We start from the raw sequence: 15,210 nt of genomic DNA, 5'->3' as shown, positions 1-15,210 counted from the left end.
ATGTCACCTGGGTCTTTGCATTTACCAACTGGCTGCTAGTGGACTTAGGGGTCACAGGTTATTCCAAACCTTCCTTTATAGATCACTTTTATATTACACACAATATTAAGACTGATAATTTGAGTGGGCAGACATTCAATCATAGTAAGAGCTAGGAATAAGTATGGTCCATGCTAAGAGAAAGTGCCAGTTTTGGTGTTTGTGTATGGATCAAAAAAATCCAAACTTTTTTGTAGCCTTATGTCTGAATGGCTTTGATGGAATGTGTATGACCTTTACTTCTTACACCGCCCAGCATTTTTGGGGAGCCACACTCAACATTTTTCTTTTTTGCACCGATAATTGGGTCCTATGCTTCCACTGCCATCACATTCCCCTTTATCAAGGTTATAGGATCTAGGAATACATTTTTATCACTATTTTTATTCTTGACTGCCTATGCTGGTCTGTTTCAATGGCTTCTTTAACTCTAGAGCCTTTTTCCTGGACCAGAAGACAGACTTTACTGTGAAGACAAAGCTCAGCTGACTAGACCTGGACTGCAAGATCTCAGGAAAGCAGTTTTATAGGCAAGTTACCACTGTGTGGAGGCAAAGAGGCTGCAGAATAAACCCTAAGAGCAGTCAGCACTGCAGAAGGGCTATAAGTTGTGTCAGTCCACCATGGATCTGGAGGTAAAATGCCAGGTAGACAATACAAACCATTCTTTATGAAGAGCGAGTTCAGTCCCATCGTGCTTAGCCATATCGCTATGTATTACCCAGCTCAGGTCTCATTTTCTACATCGGAGCCATGTACAACATTCTGGAATTCCCAATGGATAGAAACTTGCAGACTGTCAGGCCATAAAAATCCAACTTTGGAGTATTACAGCTGCTCTGTCTGCTGATAGCCTCAGATAGGATACATCATGGACTGGAAGGTCGAGGAATGTGGCGATGGCAATGGAGAAGAGAAGGATGTTAAACAAGATGTAAAGAAAATGCATGATCATCAAATTCAAAAGATCACAAATGTCACCTGGGTCTTTGCATTTTCCAACTGGCTGCTAGTGGGCCTGGGGGGTCATGTGTTATTCCAAACCTTCCTTAATAGATCCTCACTTTTATATTACACACAATATTAAGAGGATTCATCCATTCTACTGTGGGTGGACTGTATGCAACCATATACCCATTACAGTTCGGTAGCTCTACTAGCTTGCAATTTCCCACCAGTACATTTAAACTCCAACAACCTCTGTTCTTGCCTATGATGGGACATAGGATTGGTGATCCATTTTAGGTTAATGTACTGTGCTGTAAAAAAGTATTTGCCCCTTTCCTGTGTTTTTTGCACATTTGTCACACTTACTGTAAATGACTCAGATCAATTTTTTTATATTACAAAATGCAGTTTTGAAGTTATTTAATTTACTTGGGTTTTCTTTGTGCAAGGGGAAAAAGCTGTCGAAACTTGTCAGGCCCTGTATGCAAATGTCCCCCTCCTTGCTAAATCACTTATCAACTTTGACCACATTTTTTTTTAAAACGTAGTTAAAATTTGACTTACAACACCCAGCCTGGTTTCTGCCAGACCTGCTAAGAAACCACATAAACCAGGGGTGGGCAACTGTGGCCCTCCAGCTGTTGGTGAACTACAAGTCCCATCATGCCTCTGCCTTTGGGAGTCATGCTTATAACTGTCAGTTTTGCAATGCCTCATGGGACTTGGTGCTACAACAACAGCTAGAGGCAGGGGCAGACTGACCATTTGGAAACTCGGGCACTGTCCAAGGGCCTGGGGTCAGTAGGGGGCCCCATGAGATACCCCTGGTACCTTTTTCAGTTTGGGCAAGGACACAGGGGCCCCATGATCCCCTATTGCCCGGGGGCCCCATGAATTGTCAGTCCGCCCCTGGCTAGAGGGCCACAGTTGCCCACCCCTGACTTAATGACTCATGTTTGCGTGCTTCACTTTGACCGCTTCTGTTTATCTACAAATGGAGAAAGCTTGGAACAGAGCTAATCCTCCTAGGAGTGGCTGGCCTACCAAAATTACGCCAAGAGCACAATGGCAATTCATCCAGGAGGTCATAAAAGAAACCAGAGCAACATCTAAAGAACTGCAGACCTCACTTGCCTCAGTTAAGGTAATCTCACATTTGCCAGAACAAAAAAAAAAACCACCACTTAGAATATTTGCCCAAACGTCTTGGATAATCAGTGGACCGAGGAGACAAATAATTTTGGAAGGCGTGTGTCCCGTTACATCTGGAGTAAAACACAGAATTTTATGCTGGCTGATCACTAAAAAGAGTGGGAAATTTGAAAATGTTTTACTTTTGACTGCTGGTGTAGTTTTTTTTTCTTTGGGTCTTGCTAAAAGCTTTTATTGTAAATCCCTTTTTCTGTCACTTTCTGAATAGCATTTTTTTCTTCCCTTTCCTTGTCTTTCTTCACTCTGCTAATTAAGGGGAGGGGTTAATTGGTCTCAGTTGATACAGGTCCTTTATAACTGACTGTAGAGCTCACTCTGAGCTTGCCTGTGTTTTGCTTGCTGGACCTTTGACCAAGTGGACATTTGATAAGTGGAGTTAAAAAACCACAGTTGAAAACAGGAGATTATAACAGGAGTCTACTAACCTGCGACAAGTGATCTTTTCTGTTAATATTGTAACTGGGATATGAGTGCTAGCAGGGTTGAAGGTTTTGTGCAGCGGACATTGTGCCGCATGTATGCAGCAATGGAGCAACAGCCCCAGGATGGATACCGCTGCGACAGATGTGAGGCTTGCCCTTCTGGAATCCTGATTTCTAGGTCTGGAGGAGAAAGTTGCAACAATGGGCAGAGCTATCAACCTTCAAAAAGGGGTCTTCTGCTCTGAGCAGGTAGCTAATGGGATTGATGTGGAGGGCGGATGGGCTAATCAGGATTATCAGGTAGGAAGATTGTTTTCTGTGAGCCCCTACCACTCCCTCTTTACAGTAACCCAAGGCCGGCCCTGGGTTTGAGCACCCAAACAGATTTGCCAAGTTGGGTGAAGATGTGGGGGTGGCAGCCCTGGATGTCACGGCTATCCCTAACAGACGGGAGGGCAGACCATCTGGGAGGGGTGGTGAGGGTAGTGCAGGAAGGCCTAGACAATTGGTGATAAATTATTCTATCAGTCCTTCTGATCATAGAATCCACTGTCGCCAGGATCGCCTCCACCGAATGGTTTGCCGTCTCCCTGGTGCCAGGGTTCGGCATGTGGTGGACCGGGTTGATAAATTACTGGGAGGGGCTGGGCATGACCCAGCTGTCTTGGTTCATGTTGGAACCAATGACAATACATGGAAGGTGGAGGCTCCTTAAGAATCAAAAGAACTAGGGTGCAAGTTGAAGGGAAGAACCTCCCAGGTGATCTCTGGGATATTACCTGTGCCACACGCAACTCAGGAAAGTCAGGGGGAGATTAGAGAACTAAAGCAGTTTATGATGAGTTAGCGAACAGCGATAGCGAGGAGCTACTTGAATTGAGCGATAGCGACTCATGTGGCGATTTGTCTTCAGACACCGAAAGTGAAGTCAGCGGTGAATCTGAGATTGATGTGAGTAATCTGCGCACTGTGCACTATTGATTGCGATACGCCAGCGCCGCCAAGATTTCCATTTACCAGCTCACCTGGTATGAAAATACACGTTGAAGGTGACAACTCCTTGGCGTACTTGGAATGGTTTCTGACCAATGAGGTTATTGAAATTGTGACGGAGACAAATAGGTATGCAGCGCAACTAGCTGCTCCACACAGCCGGTTTTCACGAAGCAGAAAGTGGGAGCCTGTCACCAAAGAGGACATTTGGCTGTTTCTCGGCCTAATTATTCTACAAGGAGTGGTGGGGAAACCGCTGCAGAAGTGGTACTGGACCACCAACAAAATGCTTGCCATGCCGTTCTTTGGCACCATCATGTCAGAGTACAACTTTTCCTTCATGAAATTTTTGCACTTCCCAAATTTTTTTTTTTTTTTTTAGCTTGGGAGCTGGATGAATTGTTTGCCAAAATCCTCATTTATTTGCGAAGTCTCCCAATTGGACGAAATTTCCAGCAGAGCTATGTGTCAGACATCAGCATAGACGAAAGTCTAATGGCCTACAAAAGGGAAGGCTCAGCTGGATCCAGTACATCGCGTCCAAGAGAGCACAATTTTGCATCAAATCTGCTGCTATCTGCTGTGAGAATCCTCTACCAGCTACATCTAGAACAGTCATACACCGGCAAAAGGCACAAAATTTGATCCCAAGTACAGCAACATCTTCCATCCTGTCACTGATTGAGCCCCTGCTAAACCAAGGCTACTGTGCAATGATGGACAATTTTTACACCTCTCCAGAACTATATACAAAGTTCAGCACAGAACGGATGCCTATGGAACCGTTTGGGCCAACTGGCGCAACCTACCATCCATGCATGCAAAAAACAAACTGAAGTCGGGAGAATTAGTTGCCTGGCAGAAAGGCAAAATGATTGCACTTAGATGGCAGGACAAGGATGTGTGCCTAATGAGTACCGTTCACAATGCCTCCACATTGATACAAACAAAAAGGTGGGAAAACATCCAGAAGCTGCAGGTTGTCATTGACTACAACAGAACCATGGGAGGTGTCGACAGAGCTGACCAAGCTATGACTTTCTATCCGGCTATAAGAAATCAGCAGAGAAAATACTATAAAATATTTTCCGGCATCTTCTTTTACAGTGTTTGAGGAACCACAGCCTTGACATGGAACAGAATGTAGGCATTCCACAAACACCCTCAGTGTCTGTGGGAAGATCAGGCCGATGTGCTGTGGGAGTTGTCAACCCAGATCGTCTGACTGGATGTTATTTTATGGACCACATCCCACCAACCCAAAAAAAGGCAGCACCTACACGAATGTGAGTGGTATGTTGCTCTCGGAGAGATGACAGTGGAAAAAAAATTTGCAAGGAAACTAGGTTCCACTGCCCTGATTGCAATGTCTGACTTTGTGCAGTCCTGTGTTTCAAAATTTACCACCCCCGTGATGTTTTCTAAAACAAAATGCAGTGTCTATATAATATTGTTTGGACAGAGTTCTGTGTGTTTAATAAATTAAATTATAATAATAAATTTAATGTAATTAAATAAAACTTTATTGCACCAAGGATATCTACTAGACTCGTTTAAACAGATTTCAGTGCGTTATTCCCAAGAGTTACAGGCCTACTATATATATATATATATATATATATATATATATATATATATATATATATATATATATATATATATATCCCCATTGAAAAACAATGTACCGCTTTTAGCACAGAATTACTGACAATCATACCGCTAGGGAGGTTAAAGAATTGAGCTCTATTTCAAAGCCATTGTTTCTAATTTTTAGGGACTCTAATGACTGGCATAGTACCACTGGATTGGTGTAAGGCCAACGTGGTGCCAATATTTAAAAAAGGGGTCGAAATCTTTACCAAGTAATTACAGACCTGTTATTTTAACTTCTATAGTTGGGAAAATACTGGAGTTAAAAAAAAAAAAAAAAAAAAAAAAAAAAAAAAAAACCCACACGACCACATAGATTAGTTCTTGCTGGGAAAAAATTTTAAGCAACAGACATGGATTCATGAAAGACAGAAGATTCTACATTTACTAACAGAAACAGATGCTTTTCAATGAGATTTGTAGACGCCTCTCAGAAGACTGACAGGTCTTAATTGATTTAATTGAGTCTGAATGTTCAGAGTCTGCTAGTAGACTCAATTCTTCGTAAATCAGGGCCAAATTGTCAAACAAATCTGATTTTTTTTATGAGGGGGCGAGCAAAACCTTGGATGGAGTGGAGGTGGACATTGTATACTTGGACAGAGGGGGTGGCGGTGGAATACTTTGATTTTGCAAAAGCGTTTGACACACTGCTAATTTGTAAGGTAAAGTCTACAGACTGGAAAAAATCCATATGTAAAATGGATAGAAAACTGGCTAAAAGATGGTATTCAGAGAGTAGTGGTGGTTAATGATTCATACTCTGAATGGTCTAGGGTTGTCAGTGACGTACCCCAAGGTTCAGTGTTGAGACCCTTACTTTTTAATATATTTATAAACGATATAGGGTCGGAGATTGTAAATCCCATTTCAGTCTCTGCAGATGACACCAAGCTGTGCAGTGGAATAACATCCTTACAGGATGTATAACTTACAAGCCAACCTCAATGCACTGTGTAATTGGGCAAATATGAGGCAAATGAGATTTAATGTTGATAAATGTTGATAAAACATAAGATGGCGACGGAGCAACATGCCATCTGAGAGCTCCGTCGCCCCACTGCCTAATCCGCTGCCATCTTGCGGCCCCTGACCCGGCAACGGACACTACGAGGGCCCCGACACACCTGCGGCCCCTAGTGAAGCATCCGGGAGGGGTCCCGAGCAGTTTTGGCCCCCTCTGAAACCGCGGCCTACTGCAATCGGCGAAGCCGCGGCCTCGATTCATTCGCGGGCCGACTTGCGGCACCGCCGCTCCGTCCCTCGGCTCCTGCCCTCTGACACACAGCGGGGTGGTCCTCCCCAGGCGGCCCCTGACCCTCTCCACCGTCTCCAGGGCCACAGCAGCCTGACGCAAGGTGACAACAACCACCCCACCAAAGATCAGCAAGCAAGGACCACCAAGCTGACAGCAGCCCAGGACCACCCCAGGATACCTGCACGGCAGCACCACCAGAACGGGTAAGCTGCCACCACCGATCCCCACAGACCTGCCAGCCTCCGCAGGGCCCTCCTCACTAGCCCTGTGTCCATCCCTGACCACCAGGAACCAGCTCAAGCCCACTGATCGCTGCTCCGCTGCCCAACCCATACATCGGTTCTGGGCCCACCCCTGGTCACCCTGCACCCAGCTACCACCCCTGGACACCCAACACCCGGACCACCCAGCGAATCAAGATGTCGCCCAGCGAATCTCCCGGACCACCCAGCGAATCTCCAGTCACCGAGCCGCCAGCATCAGTTGCCATGCCTACCAACACCCCCAGACATCGCACCCTACAACCCCTCCACTCGCCGATCCACCGGACCCACTGAAGACCCCTCGGACGCCAGCAAACTGCACCCACAGATTGCAGCCAGCCAGCTGCTGCCCTTTACTCCCACTCTCCCCCTACAGAAGGACTCTAGTGGACTTCTCCACGGTGATACAGACTCCCCACATCACCTCGCCCTGACCCGTATCCCTTCACCTCCCCTGACCCGAACAGCACTGCACTCACCCCAGCATGCCACCTGCACTTCTCGTTTTCCTCTCCTCCATCCCAAAAATCACCTCCCTCTACCCACCCACCCCCCCAAAACAGCTCTACATTGCCCCTTCACTTCTGCCCTCTCCCTACTACGGCACTCACCACCTCCTCCTGGTACTCCACTCCCCGGTCGACCCACATGCCACCACTACCAGACCCACACGCTCCTACACCTCCCATTCCCATGCCACCCTCCTCCTATCCGCTGGGGACATCTCCCCGAACCCTGGCCCCTCACCACCTCCCCCCCTCTAGGAACCCCCCTGCCTCCGCCAGCCACCGCAACCCCCTCAACCTCATACCTGTGCACCTCCTCCCCACATCCATCCCCCCTCTCGGTTGCACTTCTGAACGCCCGTTCGGTTTGCAACAAACTAACTGCCATCCATGACCTCTTCATCTCCCACTCCCTCAACCTCCTAGCCATCACCGAAACCTGGGTACAGGCCACTGACACTACCTCCCCTGCGGCACTCTCCCATGGAGGTCTCGTCTGGTCCCATTCACCAAGACTGAGCGGTCACAAAGGTGGTGGTGTCGGCCTGCTCCTTTCACCGCTGAGCACCTTCCAGGTCTTCCCTAACCCCCCCTCCCTAACCTTCTCCTTCGAGGCTCACTGCATCCGGCTCTTCTCACCCACCCCCCTAAGGATCGCAGTGATCTACAGGCCCCCCGGATCCATAGCCCGCTTCCTGGATGACTTCGCCGCCTGGCTTCCCTTCTTCCTCTCCTCTAAGCTACCGACCATCATCCTTGGGGACTTCAACATCCCCATCAACGACAACACCCCAGCTACCTCCCAACTCCTCCACCTAACCTCCTCCTTCGCGCTCACACAATACACTCAATCCTCCACCCACATCAATGGGAACACCCTGGACCTAGTCTTCTCCCACCTCTGTACCCTCAACCACTTCACTAACACCCCCTTCCCTCTCTCAGACCACCTCCTCACGTTCTCCATCTCCCCTTCCCCTAACTCCCCCCCAGTGCGCCAAACCATCACCAGCCGCAACCTGCACCCGCCCCCCCTCCACTCTGCTGCCGACCGCTTACACGACAGCATCCTTCCACTGTCATGTCCTGACCTAGCCACCACCGCGTACAACGACTCACTATCAGCTACCCTAGACTCTCTGGCACCCCCAACCACACGCATCAAACCCAGACCGCTCCAACCATGGCAGAACGACCATACTAAATGCCTCAAACGTCGCAGTCGTGCGCTGGACTATGGCGCAAAACCAGGTCCCCTCATGCATTCTCACGCTACAAATCTGCCTTCCTCACCTACACCTCCTCCCTCCACGCCGCCAAGCAGGCCTACTTCGTTAACCTGATCAACACCCTCTCCACCTGCTCTCGCCGACTCTTCACCTTCAACTCCCTGCTCTCTCCCCCCCTCTCCTCCACTCAGTACCTCACTTACCGCCCACGAGATTGCCACTCATCTCCACAACAAGATTGACGCAATCCGCAAGGACATAGTCAACTTGCAATCTACCTCCCCATCTAGCCTCCCCCCTTCCATCACCCCCTCATCTCTCCCCTCTGACCTTGCAACGGCACTGCCCCCCACCACACCCAAGGCCCTGCCTACGTAACCCCCCCATCACTGCACTCCTTCAGCCCTACTACCACTGAGGAAGTCACCAGAGTCTCCTCAGAAGCCCACCTCACTACCTGCCCCCTGGACCCTATCCCCTCTCAACTCCTCCGGTCACCCCCCCTCTTCCCTCATCCGCTCCCTTACCCACATCTTCAATCTCCCTCTCTACTGGCGTCTTCCCCTCCTCCCTAAAACATGCGCACATCACCCCCATACTCAAAAAGCCCTCCCTGGACCCCACGGACCTAAACAACCTCAGACCAATTTCCCTGCTGCCACTCACTTCCAAGCTCCTTGAGCGCTTGGTCTTCGATCGCCTAAGCGCCCACATAACTGACAGCAACCTCCTTGACCCACTACAGTCCGGCTTCCGTCCCCTACACTCTGAAACTGCCCTCCTCAAAATCACCAACAATCTACTAACCGCCAAAGCCAAAGGAGACTACTCTGTCCTCCTAGACCTCTCCGTGGCCTTTGACACAGTCGACCACCCCCTCCTCCTTAATAAACTACTCTCCCTTGGCATCAGAGACACCGCTCTCTTGGTTCTCGTCCTATCTATCCCAACGCTCCTTCAGCGTTTCCTACAACGATGCCACCTCCTCTTCCCTCCCCCTCTGTTGGGGTCCCCCAGGGCTCTGTCCTTTGACCCCTTCTCTTCTCCATCTACACCTCCTCCCTTGGCAAACTCATACACTCCCACAGCTTCAATTACCACCTCTACGCTGATACTCAAATCTACCTATCCACCCCTCACCTCACCCCCACATTCTCCGCCCGCATCACTCACCTCCTAAACGACATCTGACTGGATGTCGCTCCATTTCCTCAAGCTCAACCTCTCCAAAACAGAGCTTCTCGTCTTCCCCCCAGCCCGCGCCCCCCCCCCATCCTTTCCATCACTACCAACACCACCACCATCAATTCCGCCCAGCAAGCCAAGGTCCTGGGCGTCATTCTGGACTCCAACCTTTCCTTTCAACCTCATATCAAATCACTTACAAACACATGCAGGCTCCACCTCCGGAACATCGAAAAGATACGCTCCTTCCTTACCCCAGACACCACTAAACTACTCGTACACTCCCCGATTCTCACGCCTTGACTACTGCAACTCCCTCCTCACCGGCCTACCCCAGTGCAGGCTCTCCCCGCTTCAGACCATCCTGAACTCAGCTGCCAGACTCATCCACCTCACCAGCCGCTCCACCTCTGCCACCCCCCTCTGCCTCTCCCTCCACTGGCTCCCCATTGCCCAACGCATTAAATTCAAATTGCTCACTCTGACTTATAAGGTCATTCACAACACTGCCCCTAACTACCTCACAGACGTGATTCCCAGGTACCACCCTACCCGTACCCTTCGCTCTTCACAGGACCTCCTATCTTGCTCCCTGGTCTCCTCCTCCCACGCACGACTGCAAGACTTCTCCAGGTCCTCCCCCATCCTCTGGAACTCACTACCCCAATCCATCAGACTGTCACCTTCCCTCACCTTCAGGCGCTCCCTGAAAACCCACCTCTTCAGGGAAGCCTACCCCACCCTCACCTAACAGCCGCTGCCCTTTCCTCCTCCTACCACTCCATCCCCCACAGCAGTTTCCTCCTGTGCCTCTACCCCCTCCCTCCTAGATTGTAAGCTCGAAAGAGTAGGGCCCTCTTACCCCTTGTGTGCCGTTTGATGTTACTGTACTGTTTCATGTATTGTCCCCTCTATTGTACAGCGCTGAGCAAACCCTTCGGCGCTATATAAACTCGATAAATAAATGTACACTTGGGTTATGCAGCTGGACAATGATCTACAAACATACCAAGACTACCGCTGAATAGCAAAAAAACCAAAAAAAACCAAATTAAAGTCAACCACAACATCAGTCGGATTTACGTCCGAACTTTGACTAGGTCACTCCAAAACCTTTAAACAATTCTGCAAAAGAGTGGGCCAAAATACCTCCACAGTGATGTGAAAAACTCATTGCCAGTTATTGCAAATGGTTGAGTGCAGCTGTCACAAAGCTAGTGCTTAGGTTTAGGGGGAAATTACTTTTTCACAAAGGACCAGGCAGGTTTGGACAGCTTTTTTCCCAATAAATGAACTCATTTAAAAACTGTATTTAATATTTACTGTTCTTGTGCAAGATAAAATTTGTTTGATGATCCAAGTGCTGATTTTTTTTTTCTGCATATTTGTCAAAGGGGTAAATACTTTCACAGCACTGTAGTTAGCAGCAGCACAACACAAGATTTAAATTAACACTATGTACACATCAACATGCAAAAACTGGCATGAATACACATATCTACATGTAAAAACTGGTATGAATACCTAAAACAATGACTTTGAAAATTACAAAAACTACCGTAATCACAATATATCATTCCCATGCATCAGTGTCCATAAAACCTCTAGTGCCTTCACTGTTGTATGTTAACTCTTCACAGTCCAAGCACATGCGATTTAAATAGTCTACTGATAATCGCTCAAGGAACTGATCTCAGAATCCCAGTGCTGCAAAGAGAAACATCTTCACACTCTGAAAACACCCAAGTGCCTAGGGATGTGCTTTCACATGGATATGAAAATACAAGTCAAATAGCACTGCTCCCAAACAGGTGGTAATGTGCAATGCCTTCATGGGTCCACCAGAGGTTTCACTAACCCACTTCAATTCTGATGGCCACTGTGCCTTTAAAATCTCCACTGCACCGCTATGTCCTTCTGCAAAGTTAAATCCAGATGCCACCATAGTGTAGTAATTTTAATCACCAGCAAATAAAAAAAACCCACACATTTAGATTGTTTAAAATCTATCGCTCAGGACCTGACAGCTCTCCTGACAGTTCCGACCCTCCAAACGCACATCGCCACAAGTCATGCGACTTCATAAGATCTAAATGTGATTGTATTTTAATAAAAAATTGAAAAAGTCCAAGCTGGGCCTATTTAACTATGCAATAAAAATGATAGGAATAATTTGGATTTCGAAAGTGTGGTACACTTTCAAGTTGTTTTATCGTCAAATTAGTGGTGTATTCGAAGACAGTCTACTAATGAATGAAATCTCTACTGAAACAGTGAGGTAATTTTCTTAAATGCCAAAAAATTAGATTTTTTTAACATAGAATCATTTCATTGGTCACCATCGAGGCGGATGAAGTAAAATGTCGTAAAAACATCCGATTGCACCCTATATAATGTAATGGGTGGAATGGAAATTTATATTGGACACAAAGCTGTATGCGGAGGCCATGCTAGTCAGGTCCCAGCTTACCTACAAAGTTTATTTTCACAATAAGACATAGCTGCAGTGCCCCCCCTTCATTGTATACAAGAAACACTTTTAGATGCATCCCAAACACAATTATCAGTACGTTTGAGAGTAGTAGAGTAACCCCAAAACCTATTTCAGTTTAGGTGCCCTAGCAAAACCATCAAACTTGCAAGCTTGAGCAATCAGGAAAGCAACCAGATAACCTGCCTGATCACCCCCCATCGTAAATACCTTAGCTAGAGTCATGAGCAATACACATTGCTGTCTCTTCCCTGGTGAAATCAAGAACTTCAGTGTATTTCTTAACTTCTGAAACACCAGTACAGCTAGAATACGGATATATTCACCTGTCAGTTTAGTAGTATTTTGACCCCAAACACCGCTACCCTAGGAGGTATCAGGAGCAGAACCGGCCCAATTCCTCTCCTAGAGGAATTGGGCATCCAAAACTGATCACATTTATATCCGTTCAAAATGTAATTTCATGCTAGACAAGGATATGCAAGATAGACTAACCTGTAGGTATTCAAAGATTTTACCTATATAAAACGATCTGTGTCATGATCGTAAACACCATGACCACCCATGGTCACTCAGCCGTATATTTGGTCAGATCATTTGTCAGCGCTGAAGGGAAATGTATGTTCCTCGCCCTCCATTTTGTTTATTTTTATACTCTATTTTGTAGATTTTTTTTAATTTTGTCTAGATAATTAAATGTATAGATGTACATGCCAGCTATGTGTATGTTCTAGACCTGCACCCATGCATCCTTTTAAATCTAGTTTTGCTCAAGGCATGGAAAGTATCTGGTTATTTATTTGTACTAATTGCACCTGCTTCTACTTATTAACCACTTCTGCTTTAGGGGAAAATACCATTGATTTCTTGTAAATGATTCAAGGTCTGTGCGATCTGAACTGCTACAGATGTCACGTACACGGCCTTGACAAGTACCCAGTGAAATTCCATTCTATGTTTCCCTGTTACAACTTATCACATAAGGAGGAGTATTGTGAATAAAGATTAGATTGCTTTCTGGAAGACTGTGCATGTGAATGTCTTCCTTGCAGAGAGCAGTCTCTTGGATTCCACAGGGGGCGAAACCTACCAGTGGTCACTAGAGTCACAAATCCCTTTCAAGCACCCCCCTCAGGAACAAGAAAAAAAAAAAAAGGGGGGCTGCCCTGCAGTTGGAAGCTCTAGTTTTACCATCAAAAAGGAATCTGTCCAGCCACTGTACCATCTTGCTCATTGATTGAAAATACTTATCAAGTCCTAGTTCAGCAAAATCCATTTTTCAACATTTTTGTTTTGCTGTTGCATTGTTGTCTGGTAACTTTGCAATAACTTTCTGTAAACATTTGCACCTTTTTTTAACCTTTTCATTATTAAACATTTTAAAGAGGTATTACAATTGTCCCAAGTCTTCAGTCACAACAAATCCAAATTTGAAATCATCTGACGTCACTTGAATTTGCACGATTTCAAAGTCGGATGTCAGTCCGACTTAAAGTGCAACTTGGAAGACATGTGCAACTTCCGCCAGTCTGAATCACACCTATATGACCGCTTCCATTGCGGACAATAGGGTGAGACTTCATGTGATTTGAAACTATCAAATCACATGACATGTTGCACTGGTGTGACCAGGAACTAATGCAAAATGTAAAGAAACGGTCTCTTGAAAAGCACTACTACATGGCAAATCTCTGGCTATACCTGTCTGATGACAGTGTGCGTACAGGCATTTATTTAAAGTCGTAAATAAATTTTTCTATAGTTTGTGGCAGTTAAGAGTTATTTGCCTAGTTAACAAAACTAGTGGCAGTCGTTCTTAGTCTGTTGGCACTTAGCTTCACCCTGCACAAAGATTTTTCAGCTTTTGGTGCCACAATCTGAGAGCATCACTGTTGCGAATCAGTAACAGAGTGGTGTGAGGTTGACCAGCCATTGTCACAAGCTGGTGAAAAGGGGCAGTGGTCTGACCTGCGCTTGTCAAATGGTAAAGACAATTTTTTCAATACTATCACATTCACCTTATAGCCTCTGTCACTGCAATCTGCATGCTACCAATCTCACCACATCTAACAGAAACAAAAGTCCATCTTTAGAGTATTAACTGGAGCAATGCTTAGCATTTGAGCAATGACTTGCCCCCCCCCCCCCCTATATCTACAGCATCTGAATCAACCTAAGGTGAACTCCCTGTTGTCCTGTCAACATTATGTCCCCAGTGTTTCATACAGATACCTTGTTCTTTATACACCTTTGTACTCAAGTGCCTCTAGAGACCCTATAATTTGTGCCGATAGTGACCCCTGTGCACTCCTGTGACCCCAGTGTCCAAGTTACCCTTGCATCACCCAATTTTACTCTTAACTATACTTACATAATTTCTATTGTTAACTTTTAATAATTTTTAAAAATATAAACTTTGATAAAAAAAAATTAAAAAAAATCTAATGTGTGACCTTGCTATTTTCATCAAATAAAATTCCTGTAGAAAATAAAACTGCTATTGTTTTTCTAAATTTGAAAAATCCACCACATGTGCCTGAACCACCTTGTTTTCAGGTAGACAGTGCGATTCAGAAGATTCACATCTAGAAGTCTACAGAAATGGTCACATCAGCTGCACACAGTACACTGCGATATGTTTCAGCAGTGAGACAGACTTCCCATCTGTGTCTAGCAGGGAAGGAGATGCAGTTTTATCTGCATTATGAAAATGATCCCACTATTATATATACATATATTTTAAAATGAGGACCTTTTAGGCTTTGTTCACATTTGGCTTTGTTCACATTTATGCACTGCAGGAATACACAAAACCATGCATGTTTCTGCAAAGTACAGAAAAAAATGCATCCCTTTAGCAGATGTAAAGCAATGTCATTAGTTCTTAAAAAAAAAAAAAAAAAGGTACCCCAACACTACGTACTTGCTAAGTTCACTCACCTTTTTTTGTGGGTTTTTAACATGTAGGGCAACCCTTCGAAATAACTGGCCTTCCCCAAGCGCAACATGTAAAA

General features: G+C 46.0%; 1 pseudogene; it reads left to right on the top strand.

Annotated features, from left to right (window-relative positions):
• Positions 1-163: 163 nt before the first annotated feature.
• LOC149462559 (large neutral amino acids transporter small subunit 4 pseudogene) lies at positions 164-4,259 on the top strand (annotated as a pseudogene).
• Positions 4,260-15,210: the final 10,951 nt, after the last annotated feature.

This window comes from Staurois parvus, unplaced genomic scaffold, assembly GCF_062004578.1.
Source record: "Staurois parvus isolate SC_StPar_1 unplaced genomic scaffold, SC_StPar_1.0 ptg000173l, whole genome shotgun sequence".
NCBI lineage: Eukaryota > Metazoa > Chordata > Amphibia > Anura > Ranidae > Staurois > Staurois parvus.
The sequence above is the reverse complement of the archived record's forward strand: the minus strand, read 5'-3'. Positions and strand labels throughout refer to the sequence as shown.